We start from the raw sequence: 22,403 nt of genomic DNA, 5'->3' as shown, positions 1-22,403 counted from the left end.
ACAGCAGGGGAAGGGCAGCTCCCCATGGAGATGACCCTGGCCTTCTTCACCTGACACCACACATGCAGCGTCCCTGCATCCCATCTTAAAAAGATAGACTTCACTTAACAATTACCCAGCATCAGAGACCTGGAGACCTCTAGGCAACTTCCACTGATTTGATTGCAAATTTTATTTGGGGAAAAGGAAGTTTCCATGGATAATAAAACATGCAGAAAACTGGCCATCCTTGTCAAAACTATAGCTGAAATGTATTTGACTTTCCTGGGATTGTGTACAGCTACATTACAATGTCCTTACTTGTGCTGAATAAGAGAAGAAAGGTCAGAGGCCTGACATTATTTGAGAAAAGAGACATTTACATGCAAAGAAATATATTTCTTCTCCACATCTTCCTAAAAATGTCTTTCCATTTTTCTTCCAATAGTCCAGGGTTTTAGAGTCATTTCCCTCCACTTTCTACCACTCACAGAGATAATTCAAAAGACCACAGGAAGATAGGAAGACTTTAAGCCAGAGACAGATCACCTGTGAGAGTAACTATGAATGAGGACTTCCTCCCACGGAGCCACCTAAGACGTTTATACATGGGTGCAAACATCCGCTTCTATCTTCCCCTTCTCTTCCCATCTCCCTCCTCCCTAGCCCAACACGCCAGAGGAAGAAGGATGTGAAGTGCAATTTAATACCCAGTGTTCCTCCCCCAACTGCATGCCCCCTTAGGCCAATGATCGACCCTAGGCCACTGATAAATCCTGACCTAGGAGAAGAGGGTAGGTGTAATTAAAGTTTTATATTGAACGGGACTCAATAACAGTTATTTATTTGAAAGAGATCTGACCGAGATGGCAATAAAATCTAGGAAAATCAGACTCAGCAAAATGACATTAAAGTCATGGGTTAAAAAGAAATAACACTCTTGCATGTTTGTTTCATAAACTTTCAACAAGCCAGTTACAGTGGGATTGCTTTTATTATTTGTATTCACTCTCTTATGTCTCAGAACTTGGCTCACCTGTAGAAAGATAAAGTAACTAGAACCAACATAGTCAGTGCCCTCAACCAGCACCATCAAACTGTGTCACCAGCCTGTGAAGCTTTTCTTACACAGTACAGGCCTGAATTGTCACACTCTGTGGCCAAGACAGGTGGAGAATAGCCATCTATGTTTTGTCTTCTTCGACACTGTTTTCACTGCAGATTTGTTTGCACCCAAAACATATCTTAACTGGAGCAGTATCTAAGGGAAGTTATCTTCAAGTCCTCTGTTAAACCATGATCTGCTTCACTACACCCCTGAATTACAATATTGGAATGTTATATAATGGCTTCTGAAATTCTAAAGAGTATGTAACTCACCCAGGAATCTTGTTAATGTATGAATTCTGATTCTACAGGTCAGGGGAAGAAGCTGAGATCCTGCATTTATAACACATTTTCAGGTTTGTGAACCAAAACATGTAGCAGGCTCTAGAGAAGAGAAAGAATGTTTCATCTCATTCAATGAGAGACCCAAATGAAGAAGAAGAAGAAGAAGAAGAAGAAGAAGAAGAAGAAGAAGAAGAAAGAGGAGGAGGAGGAGGAGGAGATGATGAGGAGGAAGGAGGAGGAGGAGGAGGGGGAGGAGGGGAAGAAAGGAAGGGGGGAGGGAAGGAAGGAAGGAAGGAAGGAAGCAGAGGAAGGAAGGAAGGAAAGAAGGAAGGAAGCAAAGGAAGGAAGGAAGCAGAGGGAGGGAGGGAGGGAGGGAGGAAGGAAGCAGAGGAAAAACTTTAAAGTTTTCCAGCACCTCTGAAAAGGGAATTTAACAAGTGCCTGGGTGGCTCAGTTGGTTGATCATGTGACTCTTGGTTATGGCTCAGGTCATGATCTCATGGCTCACAGTTTGAGCCGCACATCAAGCTCTATGCTGACAACTCAGAACCTGGAGCTTGCTTTAGATTCTCTCTCTCTCTCTCTCTCTCTCTCTCTCTCTCTCTGTCTCTCCTCTGCTCATGCTCTCTCTCTCAACATAAATAAATAAACATTAAACAAAAAGAGTACATGGGACACCTGGATGGCTCAGTCAGTTAAGGGTCCAGCTTGGGCTCAGGTCATGATCTCATGGTTCACGAATTCTAGCCCCGCATTGGGCTCTGTGCTGACACTTCAGAGCCTGAAGCCTGCTTTGATTTCTGTGTCTCCCTCTCTATATATACCTCCCATGCTCACACTCTGTCTTTCTCTCAAAAATGAACACTAAAAAATTTTTTTAAAAAGAGTACACTTATCCTGATGAACACTGAAAATTTAAAGAATGGTTGAATCATTTCACTATACATCTGAAGCTCATTTAACACTGTATGTCAATTATACCTCAAATTTTAAAAACTGGGGAGGACCTATGGGAGTCAAGGCCAGGGAAACAGCAGAAAGAATCATGTAGAGATGCTCTACTTGACAGTAGTTATGACCTTCAGTTGGAGGACAAAGCCCAAAGTGATCTCACAGAAAGAGATCCAAGCTCACCCTGACTCCAGGCCTTCTCTGGGGATAAGCATTTACCAAACCCAACAGGAAACCAGAAAGCTAGGAAGCTTCTGATGTAGTCATAGAATACAGCCACCTGCAACAGAAAGGGGCTAGAAAAGGGAAGGGAAGGGCATCCAAAAGGCAACAGGCAGTGGAATTCAGCAGCTGATCTGCTTTTACCCTAGTGCACAGAGCTATTAGGTAATAGAAAAGAGACAAAAACACAGGCTTTCTTATTCTTAAGCCCTTTCTTTACACACCAGTGTGTTTGTGTGTGTGTGTGTGTGTGTGTGTGTGTGTGTGTGTGTGTTCACTTGGGCACAGGTACACAGGTGAGTATATGGAACGTGCATCTTAAGGACAGGAAGCTGATCACTGAGCAGATTCATCTGGCACTCTGGGACTGATAGGTTCAAAACACTTCAGTTGGACCCCCTTTTTTATAACTAGCCTAGACCCTCCAGGTCAAGCACGCTGTGGAGTTCTAGATCCAACTAATCTAACCAGAGGAGCCTCAGCTTAGTCAGATGGCCTTTGGGCCCCTTCCAATGCAATGTTGCCATGTGACTCTAGGGATTGGGTTTATTCTCCTTCTACTGGGAAAACATAAAGCTCCTTTGCAGATTTACATGAGCCCAAATTAGCTTACCTTTCTGACCTATAACATTACTGAAAATGTCAACCTGTCTCCAACTCAATGTCATTTGGCAAAGTCCTGCACCCATAATTAACTCAGCATCATGTCCCAACCTCCTATGGTATTTGGTGAGAGTAAACAAAGAGGAATTATTAATGAGTGGTGCATTAAAGATTGTTTAAAATGCCAAAAATTTCTCAGTCACTACTGTTAGCTAAAAAAGGCTTTCCTCTTCTTTGTTTTTTAAGCTCATATCATGAAAATGCATGTTGAAAGCACATATTTGGGTTGGGACAGCTCTTATGTACTAAATCTTACAACAGGACAGTATTTCTTGACAGTCAGTGAAGTCATTTTTGGTATGATTTTATATAGCATGTTTTATAAAATACTTCAGTTTTTACTGCACAGACAAGATATTAAATTTCCATCTGCATACTACATGTTCACTTACTTTGGTATGAAGAAATTAAATAGGTACTAAAGCAATCAACAAGGAAACGAACACTTCCTTATTTTCACATTCACTTCACACCAGTTACTGACTCTCTACTGTGTACCAAAAATGACACTATTTCCTGAACAAACCCAGCAGCAAGTAACACACAAAATAATTATCCCAAAACATTGTCCTACTTCAAGCTCCTCTGTCATCAAAACCCGACAGCGTCAGTAAATATAAACAATACTAGTAATATTTATGATTTTTAAAATGATATAATCTATGTGAAAGACTGTTCCCTAAGATTTCCTAGATCAAAGTCACTAATAGAAATTCTGTTTTTACATTAACAAGTCACAAGAAGAAAGAACCAATAATACAATCATATCCACATGCTCATAGTAGCAAAACCCTCTCACACTTAAAAAATCCTCTTATATCCACTTAAACTTCTGCAACAGGTGACTTGAACAGGTAAAAGTCAGTGGGGTACACAAAGGGATAAGAGGTGGGGGGAAAGAAAATACATTAGCAATTACTTCGCCAGACTGTGGCCCATGTTTATTTATCAGAGAAACAAAGCTACTTCCCAGTTACCCAGCTAGTCACTGACAGAGTCAGGAACAACCTGAGGTTTTCTCACTCCTCTCATGCCATTCCCCCTACATTTCATCTGATGATTCTTCTCTGTTTGGAATGAACTCAGAGCCCCTACCTTTCTAGACAGACCACTTCAAATAAATGGACATTTTCCACTTAAAGCAAAACAATCTGTGTTAGAAATCAAAAGCAATTAAGGATCACATACCACCTCTTCATGTGAGATAACCTCACCCTAAGAATTATTGGTTCAACTAACAAAGCAATGATGACTCTAGGTTACAATATCCCAGGTAACAGCTTATTTTGATGTGGAAAAAAAAATTTTTTTTGGATAGAAACAACTTCTATTTAAAGATCCCAAACTGTGTACAAGGCTGCATTTAAAATGCTATGAAATCGGGGCGCCTGGGTGGCACAGTCAGTTAAGCGTCCGACTTCAGCCAGGTCACGATCTCGCGGTCCATGAGTTCGAGCCCCGCGTCAGGCTCTGGGCTGATGGCTCAGAGCCTGGAGCCTGTTTCCGATTCTGTGTCTCCCTCTCTCTCTGCCCCTCCCCCGTTCATGCTCTGTCTCTCTCTGTCCCAAAAATAAATAAACATTGAAAAAAATTAAAAAAAAAATAAAATGCTATGAAAATGATCATGGACCCAGCAGCCAGCCCAAACACAATCAGTGAGTGGGCAAAATGTAACTGAAAATTAATATGACAGCAGACATAGCTAGTCTGTTTCTCTTACCTTTATTTTTATTTTTTTAGGTTTTATATAAATTCCAGCTACTCAACATGCAGTGTGATATTAGTTTCAGGTGTACAATGTAGTGACTCAGTAGTTCCATACATCACCCCGTGCTCATCATGACTAGTGCCCTCCTTAACCCCCATCACCTATTTAACTCATCCCCCCACCTCCCCTCTGGTGACCATCACTTTTCCTCTATAGTTAAGACTGTTTCTTGCTTTCTCTCTTTCTCTCCCTTTGCTCATTTGTTTTGTTTCTTAAATTCCACATATGAATGAAATTGTATGTTGTTTTTTGTGGACTCTTCTAAAACACTATTTTCCACCTTTATGTGGCTTTTCCTCCCATTCCACCACCCACATGCTAATTCAGGTCCCTGCTGTCTCATACCTAAAAACGACCTTCCTGATTCTGCCTTATAGCTTTGCTCCTCCAATTCACCCTCCATATAAAATAAAAGCAGTGAGTGGGATAGTTTCAGTTAATGAACTAATAATTATTAAGCCCAAACTAAGGGTCAGGCTAAGTACAAAGGACTTTACATATGTACTTTATCATATAAATTTATACTATTTGTTTTTAAATGCTTATTTATTTTCAGAGAGAGAGAGAGAGCGCACACACCCATGAGCAGGGGGAAGGGCAGAGAGGTAGAGGAAGAGAGACAATCCCAAGCAGGTTCTGTGCTATCAGCCCAGAGCCCAACGAAGGACTCTATCTCAGGAAATGTGAGATCAAGACCTGAAGTGAAATCAAGGGTCAGACACTTAACCCACTGAGCCATCCATGCACACCTAAAATTACACTCTTTGAAGTGAGCAATAATTTCCCCATCTTAGATTAATAAATTCAGGCTCAAAGAGGTTCAGAAACTTGCCAAAGTTCATGCAACTTGTAAATGACAGAACTCAAAATATTAACCACCATCTTGTCTATATTTAATCAAATTCACATTTGATTACATATCCCATTCCTACATTATGTGGACATATATGTTTACTAGCACAACTGGCCAAAGCGACTCCCTTGGGATGGACAGCAAATCTGATCCCTTTGACAAGTGATACTTGGGTTCATGATCCCTCCCCTGCCTTGCACAGACTGGTTCCTCCATCAGGAGCTGTCCTACCAGTCCTCCAAGACTCAACTTTGGTCATATTTCATCTCTTACAGAAAGCCTTCCCCTTTTCACAGATCGATTTCAGCACCCTTCCTCTCCTTCAATATGTCCCTAAAGCACACCTTTATCACAGCATATAACACACTGCAGTCCAATCTACCACTCGTCTATCCTTCTAAAAGCTGGTGAGCTCCTTGACAAGTAGGGCTGTATTTTGTTCATCATTGTTCAGCACCACACCCACTTTCCCACTGTAGACTTCCAGCCTAAAGCGGGCAGAATTGGAAAAAGAAAAAGATATAACCCTAACTCAAGTTTAGAGTTTTAGTTGTGTGTTAAACTTGAAATTCCACTGAATTTAGACTCAGTTTGTGGCTTAGGCAGTGGAAAGAATGTCTATTACTCAAGTGTGAACATCACATCCATAGGACTTAATGGCTTTTTTCCCATGGCTGAGAAAGTTTGAAGTCCAGAGCAAACAAAAATATAATTTTGCATTTTAGGTGCATCAGGCCTGCTTAGGAAACTAGTTATTTTGTATCACCACTGCCAGGACCATTAAGAGAAAAAGAAATTATTTTTCTTGTCTTAACTATGAAGGCTTCCCTAATAGTTTTCAAGAAGTATACAACATCACTCATCCTTCTAAGTAAGCAAATTTTCTAGACTCCAGACCCTCATCATTAGAGACCTCAGTAATAGAAGGAGTTGATTTTGCTTTAAGAAATTTTGGTCATAGTAGCTAACTTTTATAGTGTCCTGACTGTGTGTTAAGAAGGGATATGGAGGCCGGCTTGTGGAGGGCACTGTGTAGCATGTGAGGAGTTTTACATATATTTTATCACATAACTCTCATAACAATCATTATTCATTAACCTATTTTATGGACATGGAAACAAAACAAGAAAAGTTAAGTGACTTGCCCAAGACTGCATCTCAAGTTAATGGACGATTCCAACACAGACTGTCTCAACCCACAGTCCTACCTAATACCCAACACTGTCACCCATTCAGAGGCAGCTGAGACCAGGATGGAGGAGGAGGAATAGAGGAATTCAAGTCAGAGCCAGCTGCATGTACTAATAAGTGGAAGCACAGAGGAGCCAGCTGGATGGGGAAATCAGTGAGTTCCAAGTAGCTGAGCTTTAAGAAGACTGAGTGGTTGTCGCAAACAGGGAATGTTGGAGCCTGGCTGTGAGGGGCCTTGTATGGTGTTGTGAGGAGCTGGAGCATCACCTGAAGCCTGCAGAGGGGAGGACTCCTCTGGAAGCACAAAGGAAGACAAAGAGAAATTCGTAAAGACTAGAGGTGGCAGATTTCCTGATGAGCATCTGAACGAAGGCAGTACGAAGGGCAGTAGAGAAGAGAGAGCCTTGCATTCAAAACACAGTTCTCAAGGAGAAGCAACAGGAATCCATGAACAACCATATATGAGGAGTCAGTGAAAAGGAGGGAAAGAGGATGATTCTGGGGCTTATTGTGGGAGATTGGCTGGATAGTGACAGGAGTGAGGAACAGGTTTTGGAGGGTAGTGAGTGGTCCCTTTTGGGGTGTGCTGAGTCTGAAGGGCTAGAGTTCCCAAAGGGAGTGTGTAGAGGCAGCTGAATGTATGGAGTTCAGGTGAACAAGTCATTGAGAAAATGTTATCTGGTAAACTTTTGCTAAAATTTCTCCTCTAGTCAATATATACACTGACATCTGGGCCAAAATGCTGGAAGTGAATGAAACCACTGGGGAACAGTACAGCATGAATGAAGAAAGAAGACTTTTTTTCCACATTTTCAATTTTGAGGTTATTTTCAGTTTCTTTTGATTCAAGTGACCGCTTATTACCCTTTCAAATATACATCCTGGCCTGGATAATATGTTTTTATTTATTCCCTAGGATTACTATTTTATTCTTTATTTACATTTTGTTTCTATACTTTTCAGTGGAGTTTTTCTTATGTCAGGTATTGAGTCCAAACACACAGACACACACACACACACACACACACACACACACACACACACACACACTGTATTAGTCACAGTTCTCCAGAGAAACAGAACCAATATATTACACACACACACATAACACACACACACATAACACACACACACACACACACACACACACACACACACACACACACACAGGATTTGTTATAGGAATTGGCTTATAAAGGCCAAGAAGTTCCACTATCTGCTGTCTGTGACATGGTGACCAGGAAAGCTGGTGGTATAATTCAGTATGAATCTCAATGTCTGAGAATCCAAGGGCTGGTGGTGTAAGTCCTAGTTCTGAGTCTAAAAGCCAAATAACTAAGAGTACCAATGTCCAAGGGGAGAAAATGAATGTCTCAGATCAAGCAGAGATTGTGAACCCACTCTTACTCTGCCGTTTTATTCTATTCAGGCTTTTGATGATACCCACCCACACTGGGGAGGGCAACCTTCTCAACTAAGTCCAGTGATTCAAAAGCTAATCTCTTCTGGAGCACCCTCACAGACACATCCATAAATCATGTTTTACCAGCTATCTGAGCATCGCTTTAGTCTAATCAAGTTGACACATACAGTTAGCCATCACAAGTCTATTCCTTATCAACCTGGCATCCATAAGCATCTCTTTAAACCGTACTTAATCTCCAGACAAAGACAATAGCAAGGTCATAATTGCACCTAACAATAATACAACTGTCCCATTATATAACCCCAAACATACTAATACCTTCCGCAGAAGAGGAGGAACAGTTCTTGAGTGATATTTATTCTTCTACTGATATTTCTGTAACTTAAATACTATGATATAGAATCAACAATGCTTAAATATTGGTATCAAGTCAATAAATCTTACCTTACATGATAAGGGAATAAGAGAGGAAAGAAAACAAAGACATTTACTTAATATATGTATATATACACACAAACGTATTCATAAAAAATAAGAAAATACTCATGACAATTACAGTCATCATTTCTGTAACTGGTCATGTGCTTGTAGCTGATATGTACAACTATTTTATTCCCCCACACATTCTGTATTCCCTTTGCCTTCAGCAAGTACCTCAATGGTTATGATTTTTTTACCTGGCAGGGTGACTCACACCTTCATTCCTAAAGAGTTTGGGCCATTAGTAGTCCTTACCAGAATTGGGATGTCGTGGTTTTCCATTGACCTTATCCATAGGGCAAGGTAATACTAAGAGATAACCTAAGGGATCTCTTGTAATTCACACAAACTGTTCTTACATCCCTTGTACAGTGGCAGTCCGATTTCTCCTTGATAAACGGAACCAATCATCCCAGCCAGCACTATAACTCTCTTCTTTGCCTACTGAATCAGAGGCATGAGGAATCCAAAGTGGCCAGGTCTTAAATTCCAATTCGGTAGAACCATTGCTGTGTCACCTGGTGGAAGCCTTCCTCTCTCTGGAACTAAAACCTGTAGGCCAACTAAAACCTTTAATTAGTGGGTTACTAAAGGTAATAGTGAGTGATGCCACTCCCATTTCCACCCTTGATACCTGGAACCATTAATCCTACCAATGGAAGGAAAGAACCATGTATTGTATACTGATTCATATACATATTCAGCCTCTTGGAGAACTTTGCCACATGCCTGCAAGGTACTGCCACCTAGCTGGCTGTATAAATGCCTTCAAAAAGGCATTCTACCAATCTATCAAGCCAGGTGCTTTAGAATGGCAGGGAACATGGTAAGACAAGTGAAATCCATGAATGTCTCCCCACTGTTTCATATATTTGAGATGAGTTCCTTTAACAGAAGCAATGCTGTCTATGAATCTGTATGCAGAGTAAGTGTCTATTCCAGTAAGAACAAAGCACTGCCCTTCCTGATACTTGCCACCAGGTAGCTGGCTGATCATTCCAATGAATGGTACCATGTAAAACGTTCAGTGTTGGTCTCTGCTGCTGGTAGACTAGGCACTCAGTGATGACCATAGCAAAGTCAGCATTGGTGAATGGAATGCTATGTTACTGAACCCATGTATAAATAACCTCCATATCTGCCACCATGGCCACTTTATTCATGTGCCTATTGGGCAATGACAGGGCTGGCCAGGAAAAGAAACTGACTGATATCCACAGAACAGGTCATCCTAGCCGTCTGATTTTTAAAACTCTTCTCTGCTGAAGTTAATTTGGTGAGTATTTACATGGGACCACACACTTACATGTTTCCTTTAATTTTATTTCTAAAGTATACATCAGAGGGCTTAATGAAATCTGGGGGCATACCCAGTCTGAAAAGGCACCAGGTCTCACCTTATAGACTTTCACCCCAATAGTTCACTTCATTCTCCTCAAATTATATTATTAAGTGTTAAAACAGAGACAACACTTTTGTAAATTCACTTGTAGTAGCCAGATCCCTTTTTAGCAAACTACACAGTAATGAGCAGCTACAGTTTTCTTTGTCTTAGGCGGTAACATTATCTCAGCCTATACTGAGCCCCTTTGGCTTGGTAAACACAACAGGAAATGCATTATTAACAATGATCTGCATCAATAATTAATAAAATTACAGGTGCATCAAGTTTTCAAGCTACCCAATTCACATCAGTGAAGCCAGTACATGATTGCGTTCTCCCAAAAGACCACAATTAAATGATTGCTGCTGAATATATGTTTTTAATCAATTTGTGTGACCTTCTCATGCTGAAAAATAATGAGGTAAATTTTCAACTATATTAACATGTTATGGTTTCTGAGCTTTTTGTTGTGATGGTGTTGAAATTGCATCAGACCATTTTTTAGCTTCCTGTATACATGTAAAGAAATAATGGTTACCTCATTACTCTAAAGTCCCAGGAAAGAAAATAAGCAGTTGTAGAGTGTCCACATAGCAATATGGGACTTGGCTTTCAAATCGAACTTTTCTTCTGCTTACTTTGCCTGTCACCCATTCTGACTTTCACTTTTCACCAATATCACTGCCTTCCTCTCACTCATAAGTAGACACTCTCCTTCTTTATGCAGTCATTGATAACAAATAGTTAATGATCAATTATTTAAAAATTACTGGACAATTAATAATAATTATCATTTTCAGGGGCGCCTGGGTGGCTCAGTCGGTTAAGCGTCCGACTTTGGCTCAGGTCACGATCTCGCGGTCCGTGAGTTCGAGCCCCGCATCGGGCTCTGTGCGGACAGCTCAGAGCCTGGAGCCTGTTTCAGATTCTGTGTCTCCCTCTCTCTCTGACCCTCCCCCGTTCATGCTCTGTCTCTCTCTGTCTCAAAAATAAATAAACGTTAAAAAAATTTTTTTAAATAAAAAAATATAATTATCATTTTCAATCAGTTTATAAAGCTCCCTCAGAACTTTTTAAGTGCTTCCAAAAAAATGTTATTTTATTTCCTGGTATATGCTCATCTCCATAGAGGTACAAAGATGATTGACATCCTGCACCCGGAATGCTAAAGTCTACTAGTAAAAATAAAATATGTAGCACAAATGACCAAACTATGAATCAGAAAATAGGAAGTACATGCCCTTCTCTATTCAGAGCTGCTTGAAGGCAGGGTCCTGTCTCATTCCTCTTTGTTCCCAAATTCTAGCTACACAGTTGGCACAGAGATTGTTGGGTAAATGAATGAAGTGCCCTAAGAAAAGTATCATTCTTTCTACCCTGTGTATCACTAACTGCTGGAAACCTCAGATAAGGCAGTAAAGATAACCAGCCAGCCCCCTACCCACCTCCCACCCCCCCACTCCCCCACCCCTGCCCTCAAGGTGCTAACTTAAGTTTGAGATGGACCTTGAGACATCGACTTCTCTGCTCTTGACTGTCTTGCAATCAAATCTCCATTTCCTTCTGTGTTCTAGGAACTGTTCACATTTTTCATATTTTCCAATGCACTTATAGATTTAGTCAGTCTTTGGAGAAAAAAAAACAGAAATACCACGTCTTATTGAATATTTCAAAGAATGAAGTGGGGAAATAGGCCTTCACCCCATGAACATAAAACACTTTCAAGTAAGCAAAGTTTGAGTTTCCAGTTTTCTTATTTTTCCAATCTTATCTTCTTTTTTGATGAGCATCTTAGCTTGGGTTCCCAACAAAATAGAGTGGAAAACAAAGACCAAGTTCTCAGGGAGTCGGATCCAGGGAGAAGGTGTGAGGGGCAGTGAAATCAAGTGGAAAAGTTGGGAGAAGCGACAGAAAGATGCAGGATGGTGGTGGCTACTGCAGGAGAAATGGGCTGTTCCATTCACAGGACTTCCCGAGGGGAACAGGGGAGAGGGGAGAAAGCATGCAATCAGCATCTGGGTTCTTACTTCACTCTGGAACACCTTGAACTCCCTGCACTTCTGAGTCCCCACATGTCCCCCACCCCACCCCGCCCCCTATGTGCATACAGTGCAACATTAGCATGGAAGCTCTGGGGCAGGAAGTGAGAGGTCTGAGGTGAAGTGTGCCAAGGGTGCAGATGTGTAAAGCTGGTCACATCCTGCAGAGAACTGGTTCCACAGCATCTACTGGCATAACATCAGTTGATGCCCAAAGACTCTGATGAGGTATCTAAAAGTCACTTGGTCTTTTGAATTTTCAAAGTCCTCCCTGAAAACCACGAATTAATTTTGGTTCCAAGCCACAGTGAGATGGGCAAAACTGATTAATATTTTATGCAGTGCAGTTGTAAAATGTATCTTTCAAATCCCCCTTCTTGTCTACATCCTACGTTACCTATTCATGTGTATGTGCATGCATGTGTGTGTGTTTGTGTAAGTCACTTCTTTCCATTTCCAAGATGGCCCTGATGTTTTTTGTGGGGGATAACAAGGTAGAGAGCAATCTAGCTCTTAAGTTTCACAAGAGATGCCTTTTGAGAGGTAGTTTTTAAGAAAGGTTGTGGGGTGCCTGGGTGGCGCAGTCGGTTAAGCGTCCGACTTCAGCCAGGTCACGATCTCGCGGTCCGTGAGTTCGAGCCCCGCGTCAGGCTCTGAGCTGATGGCTCTGAGCCTGGAGCCTGTTTCCGATTCTGTGTCTCCCTCTCTCTCTGCCCCTCCCCTGTTCATGCTCTGTCTCTCTGTCCCAAAAATAAATAAACGTTGAAAAAAAAAAAAAGGTTGTGTTGAGGTCTTTTCTAATTCCTCCAAAATGTGAGCAAAACAAAACAATTTTAAGATAATGTTAGGTCCCCCAAATATTATTTCTATAGCAGCTCATGATCATTTAAGTACAAATCTGGTGATGTTTTTCAAACCACAGCTCTCTGGCACCAGAAGAACTTAGAAAGGCCAATGTGACTGGCTGGGTGTTCTGATGACAGGGGCAGTTGGAGATTAAAGCTTTCATATCCCAATTAATGCTGCCAATGATCTTTCCACAGATAAAGCTAATTCCATTACCACCATAAATGAGGGTGTGTTAAAGGTTGGACAAGTTCAATACCTCCAGGACTCTACTCCAAAGCAGATGCCAAAATATCATGGGAATCATTTTAACTCAAGTTTACAGACCAAGACAACTCTTTACGAAATGGGAACATGTAAACAGGCTCCCACTCCTATGCAGGCCATGTAACCAATTGCTTATTTTGTATTTTACTATAGAAATTTGCCCACAGTCTCTCAAAAATAAACAAACATTTAAAAACATTTTTTTAAGGGTCACCTGGGTAGCTCAGACGGTTAAGCGTCTGGCTTTGGCTCAGGTCATGATCTCACGGTTCAGTTCATGAGTTGGAGCCCGTGGCAGGCTCTGTGCTGACAGCCTGGAGCCTGCTTCGGATTCTGTGTCTCCCTGTCTCTCTGTCTGTCCCCCCATGCTCATGCTTGCTCGCTCACTCGCTCTCTCTCAAAAATAAACATTAAAAATTAAAAAAAAAAAAAGAAACTTTATCACAGCAAATTTGTCATATTTTATTTCCCACTGCCTTCTAAGGAAAGTAAATTCTGGTATTTCAAGGAGCTTCTCTTTATTAAACAGAAGAAAACTTTGTCCCTTCACAGAATGACCTTTGATGTTACTGCAGGCAGTTTAAACTAGGGAGTGGGGGAGTATCCGAGTTTGAAGTTAGAGCTGTTACAGAGCTAAACTGTTCTGCCTGAGAAAAGCAGAAGGATTAAGAATCCTAGGAAGAGATTGAGAATGTGCAAGGCATGGGCAAGAAGGCAGAGCACAGTGGGAAAGCAGAGAGAGAGAGAAGAAACCTGGTAGGTGTGAGGATGGGAAGAGGGATTTGGAAAACCAAACATGGCTCAGCTGAGCTCCGTGTACAGTAGCTAGACAGCCAGGGCTAGACAATGCAAACACCTTTCTTGGCATCTCCTGCTGCCTCAGGAATACTTCAGTGTCCCCTAATGATCTCAATGAAGCGAATTTTTATTTGAGACAAAGTAAAATAGAAAAAGAGGATCAGAAAGAAAGAAAGAAAGAAAGAAAGAAAGAAAGAAAGAAAGAAAAGAAAAGGAAAGAAAAGAAGAGGGAGGGAGGGAGGAAGGAAGGAAGGAAAAACAAAGGGAGGATTTTTAAGTAAATCCATTTCAACCTCTAAATAAATGTTGAACAAATATTTTAAAAATATTTGTTGAAGCAATGCATTTTTTTTTAATTCTGTAGGCCACCACACAAATTTTTCTAGCCCTGATTTTAGCCTAGTTCTACAATCCAAAGTAAAAAATAGTAAGTTTTCCAGTGACCTCAGGCAAGACGTAACTAATGATTCCAGTATCCACTATAGAAGGCAGTATTAATTCTTCGATATTTGAGCATTTTTGCAAAGCATGCCATTATCACGGAGAGATGCCAAGGGGAATGAGATGTAGACTCTACTTTAAAGGCTTAGAGCATATATACATATTTTAAAGTCAATGGCCTTCTCTGACCTTTTCTACCACTCCAGCCTGTCAATGACAAGGTTTTGGCAAATATTCTTCTGAAAAATTAATAAGACATGGTAATACTAATTTTTAGGATCTAATGATATCATTTGATCTGTAAAGGAAAGAATACCATTCCTCCCACTGCTCTGGTCCTTTGCCAAGACTTCCTGGTTCATACCACAAAGAAGAGGGCCTCCTTGAAGTGGGCAGGTATGTTTTCATCGTACTGGCTATGGGATAAACATGAGCTAGCCTACTCCACTCTAAGAAATAGAAATATGCCTAGTATAAAACACTTCAATTGTAGATTAGAGTATCTAACAACATTTCCTGCATTAGTATCTATTTCTATTCTGTGTGCTTCCTTACCATTCAAACCACCGTGGCAGATTATTTGCAAGTATGGCCTCACTTATTCTCTTCCCTACATTTAGACCCATTTGTAATGTAATTTTCCAGCTGGGATGGATTTGTGTGTGACTCAGTTTGAATAATATAATGCACAGGAAGTGATGTACCAATCATGAGCATAAGCCACAAAGATGTCGTGTGCAGCCTGCATTAGTCTGATAGGGCTGCCATAACCACAGATAGGGTGACTTAAACCACAGAGTGTTATTTTCTCCCAGTCTGGAGGCCAGAAGTCCAGGATTAAGGTGTTGGCTGATTTGCTTTCTACTGAGACCTCTCTCCTTGGCTTGCAGACAGCTGCCCTCTTGCTGTGTCCTCACGTGGTCTTTATGCGTGTGCACCTCCAGTGTCTCTCTGTATGTCCAAATTTCCTCGTCTGATAAGAACATCAGTCAGATCAGATTAGTGCCCATCCTATCAGCTTCATTAAAGGTCCAATCTCCAAATATAGTCACAATCTGAGATACTGGGAGTTAGGGCTTCAACATAGGAGTTCTGGGGAACATAATTCAACCCATTATTCATCCCTCATTCTCTTGAGACCCCACTGCCACCATATGAAAAAGCCCAGACCAACTTGATAGATGACCAGCCATCACCCAGAAGCAAAGTTTCCCCAATGACCTACACCCCATCACAAAAAAAACATCAGAAAATCCAGTTGAGACCAAGAGAACAATCCAGTTGAAAGCAGTCGAATCTGTAGAAGCGTGTAACTGTGAGCTGAATGAATGGTTGCTGCTTCAGGCTCTGGGTTTAGAGGTGGTTTATTGTACAGCAACAATTAATGGAGACATTAATCCTATAATGAAAATATATTGAGGACTTATCTTATTCATAGCCCTATCAGCCAAAGTTCTTCGATTGCAGCCAACAGAACCATCTCTGGAAGGGGTGCCTGTGTGGCTCAGTCAGCTAAGTGTCTGACTTCGGCTCGGGTCATGATCTTGCAGTTCATGGGTTTGAGCCCTGCATCGGGCTCTGTGCTGACAGCTCAGAGCCTGGAGCCTGCTTCAGATTCTGTGTCTCCCTCTCTCTCTGCCCCTCCCATGCTCGCATTCTCTCTCTCTCCCTCTCCCTCTCCCCCTCTCTGTTTCTCTCTCAAAAATAAATTGGTAAAAAAATCTTTAAAAAATATAAAAGAAAAGAAAAGAAACCATCTCTGGTTAACTTCAGTGAACAGAATTCACGGGAAAGAACATGCTAGCCAAATCAGTGGGAAAGCTTAGAAATAGAAACACAAGTAACACAGGTAGAGGATAAGAACCATTCTATCGTTTTGGCACAGTGCTGTGCTGGCAGTAAAACTACAAAAAAAAAAAAAAAAGAATCAATATAGAACATGTGCCACCCATATATCATTGACTGAGCCATAGTCACATATGGCAAAATTGTCAACCAGATGCATAGGATACGATAGGTTTATCCTCACACTAACTTTACAAGCCCTAAGAAAGGATACAGCATAGGGCAACAATTTCATTGAGGCACTGAACACACCACACACACCTCCCAATATCCAGATCACTATGTGGGATACAATTTACAAGTACTGACATTAGTTTAAATGACATAAGCACAAGAAAACTGAATGGTCTAGGGTTCCAATGCTGAAGTATCTTGCTACTTACTTGTCACTGGAGGACTGACAGGCCGCCTAGCTTCCTTCCTTTTGTGCAGATGCCAATCAAACATTACAGGTTATACAATAAATCATCCTGACAACCAAATGCACTGTGCAAGAATATTTGTAGATCAGTCATCCATTCATAGCAATCCTAAGAAGACTCTCACTTACTTTCAATGAGTAAATTCCTGATATTGTAAGAAGTTTGACAATCGTCTCTCTTCTCTCAATTAATTATGATGCTGAGGAAGATGACAGTCTAGATGTTAACATTTTTCCCCCCACAGACTCCTTCTCCCCAACTTGGCTAGGAGAGGGCAGGACAATTTTGTTTTTTACCCACAGTGCTTCACATAAGAGAGGTGAGAAAATTTTTCTAGAAAGAAAGTAGGATGGTATTACCAAGAGAGGAGGAATGAATGGAAGCTGGAAGAGATGAAAATAGCAAATGCCCACAAAAACAAGCCCTTGTGTCAGGTTCCAGGTTTGAAAAAAGAGCAATAATATCTAAGAAGTAGTTTCTGTCCTTACGAACTCAAAATGTGTTCCCAGAAATAAAATGCAAGCAAAAGACATGTTTGACTAAGCTGGTGGGTCCTATTTTTTTTTTTAACACTTACTCATTTTTAAGAGACAAAGCACAAGTGGGGAAGGAGCAGAGAGAGAGACATACACACAGAATCCAAAGCAGGCTCCAGGCTCTGAGCTGTCAGCACAGAGCCCGACGCGGGGCTGGACTCACAAACCGAACCATGAGATCATGACCTGAGCCAATGTCAGATGCCTAACCAACTGAGCCACCCAGGCGCCCCTGGTGGGTCCTATTTAAAAATGACAATCAAGTAATGGAGAAATAAGGACTAGAAGATCAAAAGAAAAATTACTGAGAGGGAAGGAGAATTGGTAGAGAGGGGAGTTTTAATTTAGAGTCTAAGGATGGACTTCAGGGAGCTATGTAATGGCTCTCAAACTTAAAATTTTGTGTGCGTGTGGGTGGACAATACATGACATTTTAACTAATGTGGTTCCCTACTTACAGTTCTTCTACCCCATTCATTCATTTCAGCTGTAGATAATAGGAAATATATATTGGCCTCTGCCCCCAATTCCTGGCACAGAGCTCCTAAAACCCTTACAATTTCCTAGGTGATAGGGGTGTTTTTGCTCTAATGACATAATTCTGGGTGGGTGCTAGATGGCTCCTGGATGGGGCTGATCACCAAAAAGACCAAGCCATGATTAGAAGCTTATGGGAGGTTGACACTTTCCAATTCCCCGGGGACAGAAACTCCTGCCCTCAGATCCTCCCGACCTACTCCAGGTATCTCTTCATCAGACTATTCATCTGTATCCTTTCTTAAATCCTTTAATAAACTGGTAAATGTTAGCGAATGTTTCTCTGAATTCTCTGAGTTGCTCTAGCAACTAATGAAATCCAAAATGGGACTTCCTACTTGTAGCTAGCTAAGTCAAATAGCAATTGTGACTAACCCTGGCACCTACTAGCTGTGACTGGCATCTGAAGTGAGGAGCAGTCTTGTGGGACCGAGTCCTTAACCTATGAGATTTGACACTATCATCTCCAAGTAGATAACGTCAGAATTGAGATAAACTGTAGGATGCCCAACTGGTGTCACAGAGAACTGCTTGGTGGTAAAAAAAAAATTCTACGTATCTGGTGTCAGAGGTGAAGTGTTCTGTGTAAAAGTAGACACAGGAGGAAAGAACTGGGTATTTTTCTACCACAAATCAGTGTTCATTGGATGCATGTTAAATACAGTGTACTGTGTTCTAGGCTCTAAAATATAGCAAGGAACAAAAAAGATCAAATTCTCCACCCTCAAAGCAATTCTTCTGGTGATACTTGACTTGAGATCAATATTGTCCTATGTTGATGGGTGAGAACATGCAGTGGTGCTGTAGAAGCGCCCAGAAAAAAACGAAAAAGGTTACATATTCCTGGATTTTCAGGTTTTAAAAACTCAATGTACATATTTAACAGAAAGAGAATATTTTTATTTTTAAGTATTTTAAAAATGAAAACAGCTCAATTGGCATTGCAAATTAATAGAATATTTGTGAGGTACTGTTCAAAGACAAAGCTAGGTGCTCAAAGGCATTTTTGCAGGCCAGACTTTCTACAAGGGATCCTGCAGTTACCAGGGCCCACAAGTGCTTGAACACCAATCTAATGAAACATAAAACAGGTGTGTAGCTGGAACACAGTTTCACTCCACTCCTGCCATTCGTTGGTATGTGTGTCTGTGTTCGCACTGTTAACTGTTCCTATATACAAAATGACAAAAATCACCCAGGTCTAGCTGAACTCAGGTGTAGGCTTTCTTTTTTCTTTTTTAAGTCGTTTTTTATCTTTAAAACTATCAACCCTGTAGAAAGTATAATGAACACTTGCATATCCCTCACAAAGAGTCATCAGGTGTTGACACACTGCTTCCCTCCTTCCAGCCGTTTCCCTGTGTGCCTGCTTCCTGTAGCTCATGGTCCACTTCCTCCATCTTCAGAGCCAGCAGCTTTGGGCCAAGTCCTTCTCACGCTGCCAGCTCCCTAGTGCTCTCTGTCTGGGCTTCCTCTTTTACTTATGAGGTCGCTGCTGATTACATTGGGCCCACCCAAGTAACCCAGGATAACCCCTCCATCTCAACGTCCTTTTTGCTTTTAAGTTTGTTTATTTATTTTGAGAAAGACAGAGAAAAGGATGGTGCAAGCACACATGTGGCGGGGGGGCAGAGGGAGAGAGAGAGTCCTAAGCAGCCTCCACGCCTAGTGCAGAGCCGGACTCGGGCTCAACCTCACAAGAGCTGAAATCAAGAGTCAGGCACTTAGCCAACTGAGCCACCCAGGCTCCCCATCTCCATCTCAAGGTTCTTAGCTTTGCTCCCACATGCAACACCCCTTTTATCATGTAAAGTAACACATTTCTGGAATTAGACTATGAACACCCTTGGGGGCTGTTACTCTGCTACCACAACACTACAGCATCAATTGGTGATGCTTGTCTGAACCAACGTTATCATGCTGGAGATTACAAGGTGGTGATTGTTCCAGCATTCACTCAGTATTTATTCTATTTAAAAGGGGAAAATTTTTCTCTCTCAACCTCTTTCCCTCCCTCGCCCTCCCCTCTATTTCTGGGTATTACTGTGAAACAAAAACTTTTTATATGTGTTACCTACCATTTTATTCATGGTGCATACTTGAAAACACCCAGTTAATGTTTGAACACCACTCTTTCCTGGTGCGAAGTTCAAGGCTCACTTTGTACTTTCCCTCCAAGTTAGCAGTTTCTTTGAGAAATTCTGGTTTCTTTTAGGGGATAACGGTATTTACAACCAAGATCTGGATGCTAGGAGTACTCACTACCACAAGGGTGACATTGCTTTTAGGTCTTTCCTGGGAAGAATGAATGTATATAGTTTGCCAGTTATCCCTATATGTTCATGTGTGTATATACAAACACACACACGTTAGTTCTCTAGTATTTATATAATATGAATACTATATACCTACATCTATGTACAGATACTTGAAAATCATGAACTTATATTAGTAACTGCAATCTAAATTTAATACCACAGAGTTCTTCCTTACTGTCCCTCAGCCTGTACATGTAACTCCCTTCTCCTGGGGAAAAGCCCGGTTGCCAACAATATCAATACACAAACTCATTCATTCTATCCTAAAGTACACACAAAACAGTTTTAGAATTATAATAACAATACTATTGCCAGGAGCAGACTACTAAATATAGTTTAAGATTTCCCTGCAGTTCCTTTGTTATCTTAGATTATATCCAAGTAAACAAACATGTGTTCAAATATATCCAATTAAATATCCTTCCTGTTGTTATGTTATCAATCTGATATGTAGTTAGGATCATTTGTTTCTGTTACAAACAATTTTAGGGTTTGACTGTTCTAATCCTTTTTCATTTGATTTTATTTTTGAATAAATTGTTAATATGGTTTACAAGTCCAAATTATTAAAAATGTACACTCGGATGTCTCCTTCACTTCCGCATCCCTTTTATTCCATTTCCACTTATTGTAATTAATGTTATTACTTTTTCATTTACTTTTTCTATTTAAAAAAAAACCAGAAATACATATATGTGTGTATGTGCGTGCGTGCGTGTGTGTGTGTGTGTGTGTGTGTGTGTGTGTGTGTGTGTTCTTAAATTCCCAAGAGAATACTTGATGACCAAATTATTTCTCCCCTCCCCTCCAGAGCCTTCACATTGCCATGGAGAAAGGAGGGCTTGGGTGTCAGAAGTCCTGCACCTGAGCACAACCCAAGGACCAGGAAAGAAAGTGTGTTTTGAGTGCAGAGGTTTAAGGATTACCCACAAAGCGGGAGAGCCGCAAACTGCACGGATGCACAGCAAACAGCACTGAGGGGCTCACAGAGTGTCAGTGTCGGAGTGTCAAGGGGAGAGAGAGCCTGGAAAGCCCCCAGGCTTCCTCAGTTACAGAGAAGCAGTAAGTAAGTAGCCATACCTTCCCAGGTCCGGAGAAAGAGAGAATATGACAGGACACAAAGACACAGCAGGGACCTTGCCACAGGAGCACGATGGGGACATGGCTGCCCTGCAAGGAAAGCAAGGGCTCAAGGAACCAAGGACCAAAAGCTTCAGTGCACTGGTGTGCTGGCTGTATGTCTCAGGGACACCTGCTCAGAGCCTACCAAAACCAAGAAGCAGAGCCCTAGACTTTAGAATGAAGCCCCAGAAGGAGGAAGAGGGAAAAAAACGGTTCATTTTTTTGTTGTTCTTTTAAACCCCAAATCATGAAGAGGTCACCTAAGAGATGGTGTAGTTCCAGGAGCTAGATTAGGTTCCTGCTATCAGGCAGAATGCAGGCTTGGGCTAGAGATCAGATATAGTTATGAGTAAACAAGGAAAGTTATATTGGGCTCCACTTTGTGTGTTGCCTTTGAGAATATTGTGCCTATGGGCCTTTTTCTGGGAAGAAGCTCTGTAATTTTAGCCAGATTTTCAAGAGGCTCCTTGATCAAAACAGGTTAAGAACCACTATGTTTGTTTAACAGAAACAAAGCAAAGGCAAGAAAAAAAATAATCTAAGAAACTCATTTCACCACAACAGCTGCATTTTCCATTTTATGTGATCTCTGGGCCCTTCATCTCCCCTTCTTCTTAGATACCTGGAGACCCTCATCATCCCTCTTCAGAATTTCATTTACCCTGCTCTAAACTCTCATGTAGACTTCTTTTCTTTTTTCTGTCCCCATCTGTTTTCTCCTAGTAGTCTTATATGTTTACAGTTGCATGATAAATAGTATTTCTTCTATCTTAATCATTACTTATGATTATTCATTTATTCTTCTATTCTAAGGATTATTAGTTAATTATTCAACTAATGGTTATTTTGGCTAGCATGTTTCTTTTTAATTTGTAAATATAGAAAGGTCAGTTAGGGGCGCCTGGGTGGCGCAGTCGGTTAAG

The sequence above is a fragment of the Prionailurus viverrinus genome, chromosome A1, assembly GCF_022837055.1.
Source record: "Prionailurus viverrinus isolate Anna chromosome A1, UM_Priviv_1.0, whole genome shotgun sequence".
NCBI lineage: Eukaryota > Metazoa > Chordata > Mammalia > Carnivora > Felidae > Prionailurus > Prionailurus viverrinus.
The sequence above is the reverse complement of the archived record's forward strand: the minus strand, read 5'-3'. Positions refer to the sequence as shown.